Source organism: Mustela nigripes, chromosome 13 (genome assembly GCF_022355385.1).
Source record: "Mustela nigripes isolate SB6536 chromosome 13, MUSNIG.SB6536, whole genome shotgun sequence".
Taxonomy (NCBI): Eukaryota; Metazoa; Chordata; class Mammalia; order Carnivora; family Mustelidae; genus Mustela; species Mustela nigripes.
Genome location: NC_081569.1, coordinates 78914831 through 78933924, shown reverse-complemented (window position 1 = coordinate 78933924; position 19094 = coordinate 78914831). Strand labels below are relative to the sequence as shown.

The 19094-nt window shown below is 37.4% G+C and overlaps 1 protein-coding gene and 1 pseudogene across 2 annotated transcripts in view; both read left to right on the top strand.

Annotated features, from left to right (window-relative positions):
* The window catches only part of PRKD1 (protein kinase D1), a 332420-nt gene that overhangs the window by 29697 nt on the left and 283629 nt on the right, over positions 1 to 19094 (top strand). The gene's annotated exons all lie outside the window — the stretch shown is intronic.
* The window catches only part of LOC132029182 (large ribosomal subunit protein uL6-like), a 17587-nt pseudogene continuing 9819 nt past the window's right edge, over positions 11327 to 19094 (top strand).

Sequence of the window (19094 nt, the reverse complement as noted above, 5' to 3'; positions counted from 1 at the left end):
ATCATTGCCAAGGTAGGTGTCAGGCAGCTCGCTGGCTATATTTTCTTCTAGGAGTTTTATGGCTTCAGGTCTTATGTTCAAATCTTTAAACAATTTTGAGTTAATTTCTGTGTAAGATGTAAGATAGTTTAGTTCTTTTGCGTGTGGCTATGAAGTTTTCCCAGCACCATTTAATTAATTAATTAGTTAGTTTTAAAATTTTTATTAGCATATGATATATTATTTGCCCCAGGGGTACAGGTCTGTGAATCATCAGGCTTACACATTTCATAGCATAGCACGTACCCTCCCCAAGATTCATAACCCAGCCACCCTATTCCTATCCCCCCAACTCCCAGCAACCCTCAGTTCGTTCTGTGAGATTAAGAGTCTTTTACGGCTTGTTTCCCTCCTGATCCCATCTTGTTTCATTTTTTTTCCTTCCCCACCTCCTACAGTCCCCCACTCTTCCTCTCAAATTCCTCATATCAGAGAGATCATATGATAATTGTCTTTCTCTGCTTGACTTATTTTGGTCAACATAATACCCTCTAGTTCCACCCATGTCATTGCAAATGGCAAGATTTCATTTCTTTTGATGCCAGCACCATTTACTAAAGAGGCTGTCCTCTCCCCATTGTGTGTTCTTGCCTTCTTTATTGTAAATTAACTGACCATGTATATGTGTTTTTTTCTGGGCTCTTTTGTCTATTTCATTGATCTGTGTGTCTGTTTTTATGCCAGTGCTGTAGTGTTTTGATTACTGTAGCTTTATTATATAGTTTGAAATCAGAGAGCTTGATATCCCTAGCTTTGTTCTTTCTCAAGATTGCCTTGACTATGTGTGGTCTTGGCTATTGGCTTTGACTATTTTGTGGTTCCATACAAATTTTAGAATTGTTGTCCTTTTCTTTGAAGAATGCCATTGGGACTTTGATGGGAATTCATTGAGTCTATAGATTGTTTTAGGTAATATGGACATTTTAACAGTATTAATTCTTCCAACCCATGAACATGGAATATTTTCCCATTTATTTGTGTCTTCTTCAATTTCTTTCATCAGTGTCTTGTATTCAGTGTACAGCCCTTTTATCTTCTTGGTTAAATTAAGTAGTATTTTATTCTTTTTGATGCAATTGCACTTATCATGTCATCTGCAAATGTCAAATAGTTATGGTTTTACTTCTTCCTTTCCAATTTGGATGGTTTTGTTTCTTTTTCTTTCCTATTTGCTGTGGCTAGGACTTTCAATACTACATAGAAAAAAAGTGGTGAGAGTGGGTATCCTTGTCTTGTTCCTGCTTTTAGAGAAAAATATTTTAGCTTTTCATTATTGAGTATGATTTTAGCTGTGGGCTTTCATATATGGCCTTTACTATGTTAATGTGTGTTTCTTCTTTGTTGAGAACTTTTTTTTTTCATAAATGGATGTTGAATTTTGTTAAATGCTTTTTCAGCCATTATTTCTTCAAATAAGTCTCTGTCCCTTTCTTCTCTCTATAATGTAAATATTATTCTGCCTGATGTTGTACAGTAGGTCCCTTAAACTGTCTTCACTTTTAAAAATTCTTTTTTATTTTTTGCTGCTGTGGGTGCGTTTCACTGCCCTGTCTTCAAGTTCAGTGATCCTTTCTTCTGCTTCATCTCATCTGTTCTTGAACCTCTCTAGTCTATTTTCAATTCAGTTATTGTATTCTTTAATCTGTGACTTCTGTTTGGTACCTTTTTATGTTTTCTATTTCTTTCTCACTGTGTTCACCTTATCTCTCTCTTCTGTTGTTCTCCCGAGTTCAGTGAGCATCTTTGTAACAATACTTTGAACTCTTTATCAGATATATTATTTATTTCCATTTCATTCCATTTCTTTTTTTTCTTGAAGCTTTTATTTTGTTCTTTTTTTGGGGCAACATATTGCTCTGTTTCCTCATTTTGCTTGACTTTCTGTGTTTGTTTCCATGTATTAGATGAAACAGTTACTTCTTTCAGTCTTGGAAGAGTGGTTTTTTGTAGGCTATAGATCTTATTTTCAACTTTGCTCTAGCTCTTGTTTGTCTTCAAACCTTTGTGATTGTCTAAGCACCCTGGATTTATTCCTGACAGGTCCTAGTCGTTGAGGGTGTTTTTAAGACCTGCCAGTGTTCCAAAAGAAAGGACTTCCATCAGCACCTAGGGTCAGGCTGATTGGAAGCTAGATCTTTGGGTAGCAGCTTTTAAGGTTTGCAAATATATACTATTCTGTGGCACTGCATTTGTAAACCCTACTGGCCTACAGACCAGGAGATCTGGAGATATCCTCTGGGCCAAGCTGTAAAAACTGGAGCTTCAGACAAGTATATAAGCCTCTTTCTGGGAGGTAGTGGAGAGCTATAGTGAAACTAAGGGAGAGTGTAAACATGGCAACCCAGCTTATGTTCCTTGAGAGCAGCTCAGTAGCTTTTACATGTGTGGCAATCCTAAAGTCCACCCTTCAGGGTGAAACTGAAAGCCCAAGGCTGGGGATGTGGACAGTTGTGGGGGTGGGATGTTGTTCAGTGTGTTGTCTTTGTAGTGCTGTGGGGATGGTAGACTACCAAGAACTTTCTCTTTAATGTTATAGTCCCTTGAGGCCCACCAACAGAAGCCCTTAGCCACCAGATGGTCAAGGGGTATCCTCTGTGTGTAGCGCATTGGCCCCTGGCTTAGGAAGACTTAGGAAGGCTGGACTAGGGCATGCCTGCCAGGTTTTGTGGGTTTGTAGGAGAGCACAGGGCCAGGGTGTCCTGTCATCTTTAGTAGGGTAATAGGAGAGCAAAAAGATGGTGTTCCCCATCACCTCCCATCTCCCGAGAGAGTCTTATTAGGCCCCTGCCCCCTGGCAGATGGTTTAAAATTAGTAAATGAATTACCTTCCCCTACAGTCTTGGTACTTTTAAACTTCTACTTCCATGCTGATCCCTGGATTGAGTCTGCATGCAAGCCCTTTAAGAGAAGTATCTCTGTTCTGTATAATCCTTTGGGTCTTCTCATACGATCTTCTTTGATTTTCAAAGCCAGATATTTTGTGAGGCTCATGTTTTCATTGCAGGTCCCAAGGTTTGGGGTACCTGATGTGGGCATGAACCCCTCGCTCCTTGGGGAGCAGTTCCGGTTTTGTGACATCCTTCTCAATGATGGGTTGTGGCACTGGGGGCTGGTATTTTTGGCAAGGCAATATCTCTGCTTCTCCTACCCACCTTGAAGTGGCCCTATTACTGTTTGTTAGGAAGGAACTGTTTAGCTGTTTAGCTGTTTTCAGGTCTTCTTCAGAAGAAATTGTTTTATCCGTAGCTGTAGATTTGGTGTGGCTGTAGGTGGAGTTCAGGATCCTCTTAAGCCTCCATCTTGGGTGTGTCCTCATTTCTTTAATGTTTGAGCTCATCTCAAGAAGAGAAAACATTATTGGTTTTCTGTTTTTATGTAAAATGCCCTCCAAATCCAACTTCACATGCAGATAATGTTTTGAGTATTGCAGAGGTCTTTTTTTCCTGATAACTGTACATCATTATCTCTTTAGCAATAACTGAGCTTTTTTGGTATGACTTAATAGGCTTTCGGTGGGCCCTATTTTGCTTGATAGCTTACTACAGCTATTGTACACTGAACAGTTAGCTAGCTGTCAAAATACTATGAGATCATATGGAAGCAGTCAGTTTCTGCCAAGTTAGTAAGTCAGTCTTTCAGAGCTCTGATTCTTAATCATATCTTTAGGAAAAAACAGAACAAAGTAGGTACCTACTAAGTACACAGCACTTTATCTGTTTTCTTTTTATCTTCATAAAATATGCTCTGAGGTTGGAATTGTATTTTCATCTTACAGATTAGGAAACTGTGACACAAAGAATTTAACAACAAGGCTGCATAGTTAGTAAATGGCAAAAGTCCTCTCCAAAACTCTTGTTTTCTCACTGGGTTGTAGTTCCACACGAGAAATCGTTACAATGCAGTGCACAGGGTTGCCTTAAGTATGGCATTTGTCATCTGGCCATGGAAAACACTCCCTTTTTCAAAGTGAATTGGGAACATTACAGCTGTTTGTGTGGTTCCATCAGTGTAGAGAGTTCATGGGAGCTTTGGAATACACCATCCTTTCCAACATGTACTTACTCTTTGTTTCTTCCATAAAAGTGTTTGTTTTCAATTACTTTCTTAAAGTATCAGTTTGAAATGTAAAAATATTATATAGTTCTTCCCTATGTAGTGAGTTTTAACTCTAAGTTTAAATGTGAGTTGCCTGAGTCACACTGTTTACTATCAAATAGGCTCCAACTTTGACTATTTCTGAAAGGATTGTGTCTTATCTCTTTTTTGTAGCATTATGAAGAGTTCTTTCTTTGGTTAGCTGTGTGACCTTGGATAAGTTACTAAGCCTGTCTGAGCCTTTTTCCTTTTAAACATCTGGAGATATTTCCAGATCTTCACATTCTACCTGCTTATTGAATGTCTATTGAAACAGAGTAAACCAAACCTTTTGTAAGCTTTTCAGCTTTATAAATGCTTAACATATGAGCTAGTGATTGTGTGAGTGCTGAGTGCAGAGTCCTGGGATTCACTCCCAGTGATTTGGGGATTACAAACAGGCCATTATAAAAAAAAAAAAAAAAAAAAAAGTAGAAGTAGAAGAAGATTATACTAATAAGCATGTGAAATTTTGTAATAAAAATGCACATAAAACATCTCTCAGAGAGTAATTTTCACCTATTAAATCAGTAAAGATGAAAACATTAATACTTGGTGTGGGGAAATGACTATTTTATGTTGTTGATATGAGTATAAACTTGGAATCACCTTTCTGGAGAGGGGAACTTGCATTATTGATAAACGTCATTATTTTCTCAGACTTTGTATCTGTAACCCCTTTCATTCCCGCATTCTAGTTACTTGGTTTGTTTTTTTCTAAGGCTCTTAAAAGAAGACTCACTTGCATGCTAGTTGGGGTGATAGAAGCGAAGGAGGTTCTTACCTCTTCCATGATTTCTGTGTCTTTAATTCTCATTGTAATTGGAACACCTTAAAGCTCAGCCTTTTCAGAGAATTTTGTGTAACTAAGGGCTAGTCACCATAATATAATGAACTTTAACTTGGTTGCCACGCTATCTTGTTTTGTATTGTTTGCCCAACTTTATAACCATACCTAAGGATTTTGCTGATGGTAGGAAAAATAAATTCTTTCTTTTTATTTTCCTGATAGCTTGCTGATTTTCAGGGAGAGAAAACCACTGATAGCAACTTCCTCTCCTGTTACTTAAGCAAATACTACTCATAACAGGGATAAACAAACTTAAGGTAGGCTAACAGTCTGGATGGGGAATATGTGTGTGCATGTGTGCATGAGCATGTGTGTATGTCTGCACCTGGCACAGAGAGGCTTAATTCTAATGACAGGGAATGGCTAAAATCAAAAGGACATGAAATAACAAGTATTGTTGAGTATGTAGAGAAAAAGAAACTTCTTGTGCACTGTTGATGGGAATGCAAACTGGTAAAGCCACTGTGGAAAACAGTGTAGAAGTTCCTCAAAAAAATTAAAAATAGAAATGCCATATGATCCAATAACTGCATTATTGAACATCTACCTAAAGAAAATGAAACCACTAATTCATAAAGGTATGTGCACCCCTACATTTATTGGGGCATTATTTACACTATCCAAATATGGAAGCAACCTAAGTGTTCATCCGTAGATGAATGGAAAAAGAAGATGTGGTGTATATACATATAATGGAATATTATGCAGCTATGGAAAGAATAAACTGGTGGTTGCCAGAGGAAGGAGGGTGGAGGGCTAAGGCATGGCAAAATGGCCGAAGGGAAGTGGGTGATATGGACTTCCATTTATGAAGTGGATAGTCATGGGAATAAAAGGTACAGTACAGGAAATATAGTCAATGATATTGTAGGAGGGTGGTATGGAGACTGATGGTCCTATACTTTGTGTAGCATAGTATAGCATATAGGGATGTTGAATCACTATATTGTACACCTGAAACTAATGTAACATTGTGTATCAACTGTATTCAAAAAAAAAAATTACAATCTGTTGCCTGGGTAGCATTAAGGATAAATGAATTTACTGAACTTAAAAGTCAAGAAATCTGATTTAAATACTGGCTTATATTAATTACATAGTTCAATTATTTAAGTTCTTATAGGTTCTGTTTTCTCATCTATGAAATAGAGGTAATTGTGTCCATATTACTTCACAGGGTTTGGACATGATTCAATGAGGTGATACTTTGTCCTTCCTTCCTTCATTTGTTCTCCAAATATATATCGAGCACCTAGTGTATACTAAGCATTATTCTAGGTACATAATCTATCAATGCACGAAACAGACAAAAGCCCTACTTCCTTAGAGCTTACGTTCTAGCAGGTGGAGATAATGAAAAAGAAGCATAATAAACAGTAAATTATATAAAGCATGATTAGTGCTATGGATAAGAGTAAAAGATATGGGTAAGGAGAACTGAGAGTTCTATGGGTGGAACAGAATAGTGGTGGACAGGGGAGCAGGTTGCAGCTTTTACTAGGGTGTCAGAGTGGACCTTCTTGAGAAGGTGACATTTGAGTAAACACTGAAATTAGAAGAATGAGTAGCCATGTAGGTATGTGGAAATGTGGGAGAAGAATATACCAGCCTGAGACAATAGCGAGGCCAAAGTCCTGTAGTGTTTGAGGGACAGCAGTAAGACCACTTAGGCTGAAATGGAGTGAATGAGATGAAGGGAGCTAGGTATGGTCAGATTGCAATGAATTGTGGACTCTTTAAAGACTCTAGCTTTCCCTCTGAAGGAGACAGGAGCCATTATAGGTTTGGAGAGGAGACATGTTGTGAGCTGATTTAAATTCTTAAAGGATCACTTCTGGCTGATGTGTGGTGACTAGATTGTGGGAGTCAGAGTGGGAACAGAGGGCCTGGTTAGGAGCTTTTACAGGAGATCAGGTGAGAGGTGATGGTGGGTTGGGTGAGAGTGAGTGGTTTGGGTAGGGGGAGTCATCCAGGAAGCACATAGAAATGAAGGTGTGTTTATTCTTTTTTTTAAAATTTATTTTTTAAAAAGATTTTATTGAGAGAGAGGGAGCACAAGCAAGGGGAGCGGCAGAGGGAGAGGGACAAACAGGGTCCCCGCCAAGCAGGGAGCTCAACATGGGGCTCAATCCCAGCACGCTGTGATCATGACCTGAGCTGAAGGCAGCTTAACTGAGCCACCCAGGGGCCCAAGGTGTGTTTATTCTTATAAACATGGTGTTGAGACAAAGGGTATCCAGTTCTCCTAAATTTTCTTAAGGGCTTAGAATTTAAATATATGTTGAATGTATACTTTTTAATATCAGATGTCTAGAACTTAAATGCGACCTCTTAGTTTGAATTTACTTTTACTAGAGTTCTTTTGAAGAAATTGAAGTTTTAAGCTCAACTGACAGTACATGTAGTGTATGATCCAGGGGTGGTTCAGTATTGCCCTGGCTTGCTTGAGAAATTGAGATGTCCCACACACCACCACCCACTCTCTGTGCCCTTTCTGCTTTATAATCACCATGTCTTGTCCATTGTGTGTTTTTGTTTTTTTTTTTTTAAGATTTTACTTATTTATTAGAGAGGGTGGGAGGGAGGGAGAGAGAGAGAGAGAGAAAGAGCAAGCACGCACACATAGAGGGAGAGGAAGAAGCAAACTCCGTGCTGAGCAGGTAACCCGACAACTCACAGCTTGGTCCCAGGTCCCTGGGATCAAAACCTCAGCCCAAGGCAGATGCTTAACCGACAGCCACCCGGGTGCCCCATCCATTGTGTTTTTGAGTGATATTTGATTATTTCTTTCCATCTCTACTGTTAAACCCACAGTCCTAGACCATTCTCAGTGTGCTTGTATTACAAGTATCCTCTTCCATTTTCTACTTAGCAAACAGAATTTTCTACAGATCCAAGTGTCGTCAAATCACTCCCCTCTGTAAAAACCTTCAGTGACTTCTGTAGATTATTTTCTGCAGGCTCCTGACCATTCTTCACCTGACTCTGACCTGCTCTGTATCCCAGGAGGTGCAGACCACATCACCAGAAATCCTTTGACTTCTAGCTTCCCACTGAAGATGTTACACTTTTTTCTGCACCTAAGATGAAGTTCACAATCTATGACATGGATAAAAATCTGCAAAGAAGGCCTCCAGCATTCGATCCACCCATCCACTCAGGAGATGAAGCCGGCCTCTTTTTCCATCTTTGGCCCTGACAGTTGTCTTTCAGTTTCTTAAAGACTCCATCCGAGCCCCTGCTACCTCCTTGAGTTGGTACTCTTCATTCCTTCTGACTGGACGACTTTTCCTCTACTTCCCTTCTCCTTCACTTGTCTCACCCTTGCCCATCCCGACTGTCTCAGCTTTAGTGTTGTTTTCTCAGAGAAACCTTACATGGTTATACACTCCATTTCTCACTAAATGTTTCCTTTGTAGCAGGTGGCATGACTCTACATAAATATTCATATAACTATTTGCATAATGTTTCTCTTCTCTGCTAGCTTCCAGGCTTTGTGAGGTCAAAGATATGCAAGTTTTTGTTTATCTTTTAAATCTCTGCCTCGGAAATACTTGAGCCATACGAAGTATTCACTAACTCACAAACTGCCCAGAAAATGCATCCTGAACGTGAAGATAGCTTCATGGGTTGTTTTCAGTAATTATCAAGGAAATTTGAATGTGTCAGTGTAGAGTCAGACCGAGGAGCAGAACTAGAATTTCAAATCACAGTGAGAACTAGAATTAGAAGCCAGGTGTCTGTGCATTCTTTCCTATGCTGGAACTGATCTTCATGAACCCAGCAGGACTATCTGTGTAGAAGCCTTAAAGCCACATGCTAAAAAAATAATATCTGCAAGGCATTTCTTATCTTTCAATTTTGAAGTTGAAAGAGTATATAATTTTTTTTATTTCATATGTTTATGGTCACTTTTGTAACTGGAATTATTGACACTTTGGGGGGTAACTTCAAGAACAAAGTTACATTCAACAAATAGAAATGAGAAAGGGGGAAAACGTTGACACCCAGTACCTGTGTGAAGACAAAAGAACGACACTTACAAGACTTGGAAAACAAAACTAAAGCTAAAAACGAGTTATTTAAAAAACAAAAACAATTCCATTTATTCTAAAACGATAACCTTGGTCATTAACACTCTCAATAAAGTATAATTTGAAATAGGAGTATTTGGTCTTGGCAATAAAAAACTGCTCTGTTATATGTATTAAATGTATTGAAATCTGGTATTTTACATTTTCTTTTATGAAACTTTACTTATTCTACTCTTTATACTAGAAAATAGAAATGTATCAAACTATCAGAGTAGTATAACTTTTTATTTCATGGATTGTTTTTTTCATTTTAAAAAGTTCGAATTGTACTCTGAGAAGGTTTATCAATAGCCATTTCAGAAGCAAATAAACAGATATGTTATTTAAATACATACGGTATTTTAAGTATTTCAAATTCATAGAGTTGAATGGAATTTATTTTTAACTTTATAAAGAAATAGTCTTTCATGGACATTTTTAATGGTGCTTCTATTCCAAAATAACTTTTGTGGCTGTGACATTCTAGAAATAGATGTATTTGATAGAAATGTTGACAGATTCTTATTTGTAAGCAGTGAATGAAGCCACCTAGAATTTTAGTGACTCCCCTTCCAATGAATGGCCATTCATATTTATTATTATCAATTCTAATAATAATCAGTTTTAGAATGCCAGTTGGGCACTGTAGAACATTTGATGTGGTCTCTGTCTAATGAATCCACTTCTAAAATACCATTGTTCAGTACACAAAAGTGAAAGCACACCTAAGGTTCAGCCTTGAGCCTGTGCCTTTTCCAAAGATTAATAATATGATAGGAGGTCAGGGCATATATGCAATAGACCTTTGAGCATTAAGTCATTCTTGGCATTGCAAAGGCGGGTAATTTGTGTAAAACTTTTTTATTGTGCAGTCTGTCAGCATGGAAACTGCAAAACAAACTCCTGAAAGAGAAAATGCCAAATACTCTTGCCTATCCCGCCCCCCCTTCCTTCCTTCCTTTCTCTCTCTCTTTCTCTTTCTTTCTTTCTTTCTGGTATGATGACTAGAAATGAGTCCCCATTTGGTAGAACAAGGCACAAAAGATTGTTCTTGATACAAAGAGAAACTTCCTCCATCGTTTGGCTAAGGTGTGTCAAAAATTTGAATACTTAAATGAAAAAAGAAAGCTCAATTAATAATTATTTACCTAGGACCTACTGTGTACTTACCCAGGTAGTACATTTAATACGTTGGTGTGTTTTTAAAGGAAGGAATGGTTGTGTTGTTGAAATGAAAGAAAGTAAGGTGCCAAAGAGCTGTATGTGGAAAAAAAATACCTGGAGAACCTGACCTCTAAGGAGTGCATGATAAAACATCTGCCATATATGAAGAGGACATGGTGAAACTGAATAACTCTTAATTTATGCCAAAGTGAAGTCATTACTATTAATATCAAGGAAATGAATTAAGTGACTTATTTGTCAGCATCAGTGCTGAGAAATGTTGACAAAAAATTTTGAGAGGGGCGCCTGGGTGGCTCAGTGGGTTAGGCCTCAGCCTTCAGCTCAGGTCATGATCTCAGGGTCCTGGGATCAAGCCCCGCATCCTTCTCTCTGCTCAGCAGGGAGCCTGCCCCCACCCTCCCGCCTACCTCCCTCTCTCTGCCTGCCTCTCTCCCTACTTGTGATCTCTCTCTGTCCAATAAGTAAAACTTAAAAAAATTTTTTTGAGAGGTGAATAGATAGTTCTTTAGAGGTTTTTATAAAAAAATAGGGGTGTCTGGATGGATCAGTCAATTAGGTATCTTGATTTTGGCTCAGGTCATGATCTCAGGGTTCTGGGATTGAGCCCCATGTCAGGCTCTGCACTGTGAAGACTCTGCTTGAGATTCTCTTCTCTCTCCCCCCTCCAACTTTCCCCCCTGCTCACATGCACACATGTTCCCTCCCTTCCTCTCTAAAATAACTTTTAAAAAAATGTTTATAAAAAATAAATTTAGGTTATTTTGGCTGTTTATATATGTATGTATTTTTAAATAGCTAGCTACGTGTAAATTCTCTTTCTGAATTTAATTCCATGAATATCTCTCTAGATATTTTTCAGAGAATATGTATTTTTTATAAGGGCTAAAATAAAGTGTTTTTTGTTTTGTTTTGTTTTGTTTTATTTTACTTTTTAAATCTCAAAGGGGGATTAAAAAATACCAAAAAATGTACCATTCAGTAGTAAAAGCAGAGAGACAGTGCCTCGGAGAAAGAGAAGAGGGTCAGATCCTATTCAGTTAGAGGGATGCTTGCAGAAGAGGTGTGCACTAGAATAGACCTTACAGAGGAGCAGCTCATTCGTGTAAATGAAGGTGGAGAAGGGAGAAACATTATAACTGTCAGTGATGGACTGTAATAGTGTAATAGCCCATGCGTATGTGTATGAGAGAAGGAGAGGAAAAGGAAAACTGATATCTTAACTAAGCATTTCACATGTGGTTTTTGGTTACAGCACACAGTTGGGCAGAGGGTTTTGCCATCCAAGGTGGCTCTGCTTTATATGATTAAATTCCACTGTATTTCTGATTATTGCCTGAGTCTCTAAGCAGCCTGTACCTCTGCCACACTACTGGTATTTATGCTCTTGCAAAAGACTTTTTCCGCTCATTCATTTTATCTTTGTAGCTTATTACATAGCTGTCTTTTGGGCATCCTGCTACCATATTCATGCCTTGTGAGAAGAGCCGTTGTATGTTGGGACATTTCTTCTTTAATAAGTTCTGAGTGTCTAGAACAGTACCTGGATATAAGCAGGCATTTGTTAAATATTTGGTTAGTGGTTTTGGTAGGGATACTTGCTTACTGTTTAATACCAGGTATATTTTATGTGAAAGGCAGATGAAACTTAGCACAAGAAATTGTGACCGTGGTGTTAGATCCAATTTTCAATCATATGAAGCATCTACTTTCACAACAATTGATCAGTTTCATAAAAAATTACATATCTTTGCTTATCAGAGTATGCAGTGCCAAACAGCAATTAGGCTTTTTATGTGTAATTGGTTTCAATATTTGCCTTCTCATCTATCTGTGTACTAGTTAGGCAATGTCTTCTCTTGGAAGAGTTATTGGATCAGAAGATTTCATTCCCTTGGAAGATACTTTGAATATTTTATCTTTAGCCATTTTATTGAAAGAAAAAAAAGGGGGGAGCAGGTCAAGGGGCTGCTTTCAGTCCTGTTGATTGTCCTTTAAGAGTATCTAGGAGTATTTCTATGGTTATTGCCTAACTCACCTTTATTTGTTATGTTGTCATTTTTCTCACCTGCCTATTCATCCAACCATCACTGCATCTCTTATCTTTCTGTCTGTCTCTCTGTCATCTGTGTATCCATGTATCTACCTATTCTTCTGTGTATCATTTCTGTTGTATCTGTCGTATCTATCGTGTCTATCATCTGTCTGTCTACTTCTATCACCTATCTGCCCATCTGTGTGTCTATTCACCTATCTGTCCATCTGTCATCTACTCCTACCTACACACAGACACACACACACAGACACACACGCACACACACACACACACACACACACACAAACACATATGTATTTATTTTAAGATACCATCTATTACATCAGGTGCTAGGTCACATTTGTTATTCCTTTCAGCATATTTGCTTTATAGATGAAGAATTAAGAATTAGGGGGCTTAACTCTCTCACTCAATTAGTAAAGTATGAGCAAAAATTGAGTTTTGAAAGATTCTTTGTTTGATGTGGCTTTCACTTTCAAAAGATGCCCCTGAGGGATTTATTTTTTTACTTAAAACAGATTCAGAGACCTGACAAAAATTCTTAACAGTGAGAAAAAAAGTAAACATTTGAAATATCTGAGCATGTCAGAAACTAGCAATTCTTTGCTTTATCTTCGGAGAACAGAATGGTGTCTAGAGAGAATTCCATTTGATAAAAGATTGGCAAAAATACTAAAAGAATACTGTGGTAGTATCAATAATGCAATCATCCAGGGATTTAAGACATTCATATGCCGACAGAAAATGATACAAATGATTTGAGAACCTTGTTAGAGAATAACCAAGGAAAGATTTTTTTGCTTAAATTATTTCCTATGTTTTTCAAGAGTTCTCTTTTGGAGTCAAGGAGAATGCATAGGATCGAAGTCTACGTATGAGCTTCTTCAAATTAGATTCCCTAAATGCCTGGTGTACTGCCAGCTATTATCTCCAATATTCTCAATCTACAGCCTAGCGTATACCTTTATTCTTCTCATAATTTGGAGGGTATAACTATGTCATTTTATTTCAACTCCAATGTGAACAGTTTTTATAGTGAAAATATCTTAGAGATTTTATGCTAGGATAGCATAGCATTAGACCTTTGACTTTGTCTCTATACTTCTTTTTTTTTCCCTTAGTAGCACTTATCACATTATTGTCTTACTACACTGTAACTTCACATATTCTTGTGTGATTGTGTAACTGCTGTCTCCTCTGTTGGACTCCATGTTCCTTAAGGACACTTTTCTGCTTTCTTCTGTAGCCTTAGAGCCTGGGGTATATGTGTGTATGTACAAACACACACACACACACATACACACATACATATATGCTCTGTAAACTCTTGTTAGATAAAGAAAAGGGCCTCTGACAAACTTTTATTTAGACCAGGCTAGATAAGAACTCATTTTATGCCATCCCTGTCTGCATTATTTTCTAAATGCTCAAAAACCCTATTAAAGATGGAATTGTCTTTAGCAGCTTATAGCTTTTATTTAATTTTAATTTTTTAAAAAAATATCTTTTTTATTTATTTGTGTGTGTATGAGAGAGAGAGAGAGAGCATGAGTGGGGTAAAGGGCAGAGGGAGAAGCAAACTCCCTGCTGAGCTGAATCCAAGGCAGACACTTAACTGAATAAGCCACCCAGGTGCCCCAGCCTATAGCTTTTATTTTTTATTTTTTATTTTTTTTAAGATTTTATTTATTTGACAGGCAGAGATCGCAAGTAGGCAGAGATCACAAGTAGGCAGAGAGGCAGGCAGAGAGAGGAAGGGAAGCAGGCTCACCGCTGAGCAGAGAGCCCTATGTGGGGCTCGATCCCAGCACCCTGAGATCATGACCTGAGCCAAAGGCAGAGGCTTTAACCCACTGAGCCACCCAGGCACCCCCTATAGCTTTTAAATGACACCTTTCCCATTTTAAAAATCCTTCTTTGATTTATTTGGATGTATTCGTAACTAAAAACACCTGGATATATTGACTTCTTGTCTGATTTTCCCCAAAACTTTTTTTTAACCTCACAGAAAGTAACAAGGTATATTAGATACCTGATTATATTTGTGGATGAGAAAATTTTCTTATGATCACTTAGTTAATAATTAAAAGGAAGATAGAATTGTATTTTTTTAAAAGATTTTATTTATTTATTTCACAGAGAGAGATCACAAGTAGGCAGAGAAGCAGGCAGAGAGAGAGAAAGAAGTAGGTTCCCCACTGAGCAAAGAGCCTGATGTGGGGCTCAATCCCAGGACCCTGAGATCATGACCTGAGCCGAAGGCAGCGGCTTAATCCACTGAGCCATGCAGGTGCCCCTAGAATTGTATTTTTTTTTATTTCTCTCTCTCTCTCTCTTTTTTTGCAAATAAGAAAATAACTACTTTATATAGTTAGTTTTTCAGGTGCTTCTGTCTCTATTTAGGTGTGCAGTTATACTCAACTGAAGATATTGGTACGTCATTTTCAATAGATAACTCTTTTATTTCTTTTTCAAATGTCCATGGCATTGGTCAACACTTCAGAAAATAAGTTTAAAATGTGAGCAACAGTATTTCTAGAAGAGTGCTTCATTATTAGGTAATGATATTAGTTATTTCATATAGGTTTTTTTTCATGTAAATGGAAATTCTTTTAATCCCTAATACTAGTAGATAATAGTATAAATATCTATTAGTATTAAAGGAGCACTGGTAGAGATCATTGCAACTACAAATCTTAATCAGAATTTTGGTTTCAAAATAGTCTAATTTATATCTGAAACATAATTGCCTTTAAAATAATAATTTCATTCATATTAGGCTAGCAGTACTTAAAATTTTAAATTGCATTACAATTAAGATAAGTTAAGAAAAGAGTTATTAAGAACTAGAGGTCTAATACCACTGACTTTGGTAATGTTACTCTGAGGAGAACCCAAGCATGTTAAGGTTGTAGGGTGTTTGCACAAATTGGGAACACAGCAGTTCAGGGGATGGAAGACACCTCCTTCAGAGGTTAGGTCAGTATCACTACTTGAATAATAAAGGGCTAGAGCTCTGTTCTGCTTTACCCACCATGTTATTTTTTACCTTATTTCATCTTGTACATTGTATGCTTTTTTTAATGAACTCTTTTTTAACTGTTTTAGAAACAATGTTGAGTATGTATCAAATATAGTAAGTAACTTAGGGTTATAGTAATAATAACTTATGCCTTACCTAGGAACTGAATCTCTGGTATGTGTGGTGTACTTTGTTCTTTCTGTCACTCTTTCACTTTTTCCCTCATTTCCTTGCCGTATGGAGTTTTATTCCCATTACTCACTTATGTTAACCCTGTGGGTCAATACGGATGTTACAGATTCCCTCAAATACTACTGTGATTTATTGTCCTGTTAACCTTGAATTGTACCATTTAGGTCTGATTTTTTTCTTCTTCTCTTGAATATATTTGCTTACTAATAGATTATTAAAATATACCCTATATTTTCGTTTTCAAGGATCCCTTCATGGGATGCCTCTCTAGGCTAATTCATGTAAAAGTTGATCTATCTTTCTTTAGGTCTTCCTGCATGATTATGTTGGTCCACTCATCTGGGCATTTTATACATTGCCTCAAGTCTTATTCACTGGGGCTTATATCACTTACAACATATTACATTGTATTTTTATAACTTAAGCTTTTCTTCTTCATTTTGCAGTCTGTGAGAAAAAGCAGTATACCTGTATACTGTCATGTCTTTCAGGAAGCCTAGCACTGTTCCTTGCATAGATTAGGTGCTCAGTTTTCTCATTCTTGTCTTCACAGAACAGATACCTTACTTAATGCTTATTTGAAATATTGCTCCTACTGCATCAATGATATGGACATAGTAAATATACTACACATGCAGATATGATACAGATCAAATCTTCATGCATCATAAAGGGCATGCATTTTGTTGACTACATATTGTGTACAACGGGTTACACCCCTAGCAGGAGACCTAAGCATCTTTGTACAAGAGGAAGGGAGAGCAGTAGTGGCATCAGGCTGTGTTAAAAGTATTCATGTCCACCCGCAGGGCAGTTAGGATTGCTCTCTGGGTTTTTTCCTGGAGTTTGAGCTGAGAGTAAGCATTACCATCTCTAGAAGATTTTATATTAACATTGGCAAGAAACAAACAATTGACATCAGGCATAAGTCTTAATTTGCGTTATGCTTTTGGCGCATCGTTGCTGGGAAAATTATGCTAATCCTCACCATCTGCAGCTACCAGATGTGCCATTGAGAGGTGCACAAGTTCCTTTCCAGAAAACTGCTCGATGTCGAATGTCAATCATTCCAGTTAAAATGACAGCACCTACCATCAGAGGATGGAGGACAACTACAATTCATGTTTTTCCTTTACCATCACATACAAATCTGGATGATTAATACTGTGATAAATGTAGCTGACAGAGGAAAACTAACAAATGTAGTTGCTCAGTCCATCTTTTGTTCTGTTGCAAAATAGCTATGGAATCTGTTAAAGTCTCTCTCATTGAATATACATGCACAGTGGGTGTGGTTCCATTCTGCTGACTGCATTACATTTCTTGGCTTGTGTGGGTTATTATATTAAGAGAATTGGCTGGAAGGGTGTCAGCAGATGGTGCTAGGCACAGAGCAAGTTTTATCATTGCATGGTTTAGTATGCTTCCAGGAACTCTCTCCCAAATATGATTTTTGAAAATAAACTTGTTCATTTGAACACACTGACAGGTTCTCCCCCGAGATTCTTATATCATAAAAGACATTGCCATCAATTTACTGAAACTATGATTTTATTCCTTTTGGTTGGGAGGGAGAGAACAAGAGAGAGTAAGAAATGGTGACAATTGAGTTTTTAAAAAAAATCATTTCATGTTTTACCGGGGTCTGGCTGTATCTGCATTTAGACATATTAGGAATCCTTTATGTACTAGTTTCATACCTTTTTAATTTTGGCAGCTACTGCTAAGCATTACAAGAATGCCAGGGCACAGAAGCACATTGAACATACCAGGTACACCCTAAAATTCCACTGATTTCTAGAATATTAATGAATAACAGTGTCTGCCAGTGGCTGGACCTTACCGTGAGCCTTCCTTGTTCAAGAATGTGTCAGAGTGGGGAGCACATGCCTTCCTCTCCTTTCCCTCATTCCTTGCACAGGTTCCTGCCAGCCACGTCGTGCTGTTGCCTCAAGAGGTATCAGAAAGTATTTTCTCATAGCTTAGGTGTTCTATAAACTCGTTCCAACCATTGTATCTGAAAAAAAAAAGTATATTTTTATTTATGGGGGCATTATTTATTTATGGGGGCATTTTTTAGATAATTGTTAAGTATCTGAAGTCACCCTTTTGTCCTATATTGGTATGTGGTGGTGTTCTTAAATCCTGAGTAAATGGGGATTTATTAAAGAATATGAAGGAAGAGTCCGCATAGTCCAAAAACTAAGGGGACCTCTGGAGGAGTAGGGATCATGAATGTTTAAAGAATTACACTGTTTTGTCTTTCTGAACTATAGGGCCCACTGAAAGTTCATCTCAAAGATAAATAAAACTGTGTTTTATTTTCTCAGGACTGAGGAATAGAGCCTACAAAGGAAAGTATTTAGGCAATTTTTGCCGATCTCTGTACCTTTGCTCTACTTGTTCTCACTGCCTAGAGACTTGATGCTTTACCTATGTAAACCTGGGCTCAGCCTCAGGTACATTTTTACTCATTCTCAAGGCTTAATTTCCTCTTCTTCTTTGTGGAGTGCCTTTTCACGGAAAAGGAATTCTTTCTTTCATGGAAGAATTTTGTGCCTGCTTCATTCCGAACCCCCAGCCACTTTCTCTTCTACTCTGAGTGAATTACTCTCATGCTCTAGTCATAAGCCATCATTTGTCTTTGTCACCTGACTGGAGTCCTTGAGGTGTTGAGACTGCTCTCTTTTTTGTTTTATTAGATACATCTTTGAATCTGTTTCTGTAATGCTATAGCATCTATTACATATTTGATGAACAAAGAGATGGGTGAATAATATTATATTATTCTTGTATGCAAAAGTTTCCTATATGGAGAATCATCTTCAGTATCTTTAAGGTTCATGAGCGTATAACATTTTGGACTATAAATTGCGGATGAACTTATTTGTGTCTCTTTTAATTTTGAAATATGTTATATAATATGTTCTGTTATTATTGGCATTGCTAACTTGAAATATTAATACATTGATGTATATTTGTATGTTTTTATAAAATCTTATTACGTGTGTTTCAGTCCAGTTTTACATTTGAAATATTTATTTATTTATTTATTCTTGGTATTTAAACCTTTATTATGCAGAAACTTAGAAAAAGGTATTTTCCCTACAAAGTTAATCCAGACAGTGTAAATTACATAAGCAATTATCATTTGAGTTATTACCCATGTTGGAACTTCACTTGAAATTTCATGAGAAAGAGAAATCCATGGCTCATATAAAACCTATGGTTTGTAAAGACTGTGGTACTGGACCCAATTTCAAAACACTCTTAAGTTCACATATGGTTAATCTTTTTTTTTTAAATTAACGTATAAAGTATTTGTTTCAGGGGTACAGGCCAGTGACTCATCAGTCTTTTTTTTTTTTTTTTAAAGATTTTATTTATTTATTTGACAGACAGAGATCACAAGTAGGCAGAGAAGCAGGCAGAGAGAGAGAGAGAGGAGGAAACAGGCTCCCTGCTGAGCAGAGAGCCCGATGTGGGGCTGGATCCCAGGACCCTGGAATCATGACCTGAGCCGAAGGCAGAGGCTTTAACCCACTA